Raw genomic sequence first — 2,528 nt, forward strand, 5'->3', positions numbered from 1 at the left:
GTGATGGGTGATGCGGGTGAACAGAGAGGGGAGCGCAGGGAGGGAAGCTGGAGTGGGAGACACTGCATCCGAGTGTTAGAAACTGTGGCCAGGGACAGCCTCCAGGAGGTGACATTGTTTCCTCCAATTTTTGAGGAATAACTGACAGATCCACTTGTATATATTGGAAGTGTACAATGTGATGATATAATAGACATATACATTGTGGAATGATCGCTGAGATCCAGATGATTAGCACACCCAGCGTCTTACATAGTCAGCTCCTTCTCCTTCTCCTTTTTCTTCTCCTCCTCCTTCTTTCCCCCCTCCTCCTCCCCTCTTCCTCCTTCTTCTTCTGATGAGAACACTTAAGATCTACTTTAAGCAGCTTTCAAGTTTACAAAACATATTATAAACTATAGTCACCATGTTGTACATTAGATCTTCAGAATTTATTCCTTTTATAACTAAAAGTTGTATTTGATCTGTACCTCTCTATTCACCCCTGCCCTTAGTCTCTGACAAACACCATTCTCTTCTCTGGTTCTATGAAAACTCAACAGCAAAACACCCACAAATAATCCTATTAAAAATGGGCAAAGGACCCGAATGGACATTTTTCTGAAGAAGACATACAAATGGTCTAGAAGTACCTGGAAAGGTGCTCAACATGACTAATCATCAGGGAAATGCAAATCAAAACCACAATGAGGTGACCTTTGAGTAAAGATCTGAAGAAAGTGAGGGAGCAAGACATGTAGCTGAGGCATGTGACTATTTGAGGAAGAGATTCTGGGTGGAAGGAGCAACAAGTGCAAAGGTCCTGTGGTGGGGTGGGCCTGATGTGCTTGAGGAGTCAGTGTAGCTGACTGGATGCATGGGGGAGAGAGAGAGCAGGGGGAGGTGAGACCACAGATGTGAGTCACGGGAAGGTAGGGAACAAATCACAGAGACACTTGGAAGTCATTTGAAGGACCATAGCTTTCATCAGAGAAATAAGGAGCTGCTGCAGGCCCTGAGCAGAGGTGTGGTAGAATCTTTGAATTTTGACTGGATCACTGGCTGCTGTGTGGGGACTATACAAAAGGAAAGAGATAGTGAATTTGTCCAACTTCATTTTTATCAGTTGTTCTAATTTCCTCAAGTGCCTTCTCCTCCTCCTCCTCCTCTTCTTCTTCTTCTTCTTCTTCTTCTTCTTCTTCTTCTTCTTTTTCTTTTCTTTCTTTCTTTCTTTCTTTCTCTCTTTCTTTCTTTCTTTCTTTCTTTCTTTCTTTCTTTCTTTCTTTCTTAACAAGGAGGAAAGCAGAAGTGTGCACGAGCATACCAAGGAGAGTTGAAGCTTGGGGGTCACTGGTCAGGAGAGAAAAGGAGAAGGCTGCTGTGAGGGAAGAAGATGCTGGCCAAACTCTCCCATCACAACGCCAGGGCTGGGAGCAAAGGTGCTCACACAACCCAGGATATCAGTGCATCCACAGCTGCCCCGAGAGGACAGCAGCTGCATTATTGGAAGGTGAGATCATATCCTCCAGGATTAGCAGAAAAATTCAGCCAATTATTTTCCTCTGATTGGTTTTCATTTCACCCTGGTTTGTTTGTCATTACTGTACCTGTTTTAGTCAAAAGTTCACAGCCTGTTTATATTAAGATGTAAGCCCTTGAGTTTGGGATTCTCAGGGGCCGTGTCTACACTTCGCTAGCTAGTATTGGTGTTTGTCAAGAAAGCCACATCCTCAACTCAACAGGGCAAGGCTTTTGAACAAAATCTACTAAATCATTCTTCAATCTTTTCAAATGAGGAGCTGATTTTCCTTCTTACCACCAAAGCAGAAACAAAGAGCAGTGTGGTCCATTAATCCATTTTTATTTTCTAGGAATATAACCAGTCAGGTTTTACTATGCTATGCTTGTGTGGCTGATCCTCAGAGTAGGAGAGAGTGGGGTGTCCCCTGAGGGCTCTCTGCGAAGAGGGCACTTGGGAACCCCTCCATGCTTCCTCTCAGGTCTTTGGGACATGCTTGCAGAAGGCGAGTCACTTCCCATCTGAGAAGCAGGTGTGATCTTCTGAAGCACAGACATTGACAGTCTGGGTAAAATATAAAACCCCAGCAAGACATCTAAACTTGCAAGTCAGATTTGGATACCAAGGTGTTTGTTTCAGCAGCACATATACTAAAATTGAAACCATACGGGGAAGATTAGCATGGCTCCTGCATAAAGATGACATGCAAATTCATAAACTGTTTCATATTTTTTAAAAAATTGGCCTCCATTGCATTTTGCATGGTTGGTCTTCATGGACTGTTAGAGGAAGATAAGATTTGTGCCCTGTATGAGAACGGGGAGAGGGCATATAGAAGTGCACATGTCCAGGTTCCCCTGAAACTCAGCACATCTTGTGAAACTGGACATGGTGTCCAGTCTTGGGACAATGACATGGAGGTAAGAAGGAGCCCCCACTTCAGTTCCCTTTGCCCCATGGCTCCCCTTCATGTTCCCGGTTAAGGAGCAGAGGGTCCGTGCTTGCTGATCATCATACTTGCCTTGTTCCC

The 2,528-nt window shown here is 44.3% G+C and overlaps 1 non-coding gene across 1 annotated transcript; it reads left to right on the forward strand.

Moving 5' to 3' along the window:
- The first annotated feature begins 2,124 nt into the window (after window positions 1–2,124).
- Window positions 2,125–2,231, forward strand: LOC116858627. The gene has a single exon (XR_004380969.1). It is a non-coding gene; the product is annotated as a U6 spliceosomal RNA (small nuclear RNA).
- Window positions 2,232–2,528: the final 297 nt, after the last annotated feature.

The sequence above is a fragment of the Lontra canadensis genome, unplaced genomic scaffold (assembly GCF_010015895.1).
Source record: "Lontra canadensis isolate GAN:19392208 unplaced genomic scaffold, GSC_riverotter_1.0 scaffold3, whole genome shotgun sequence".
Classification (NCBI taxonomy): domain Eukaryota; kingdom Metazoa; phylum Chordata; class Mammalia; order Carnivora; family Mustelidae; genus Lontra; species Lontra canadensis.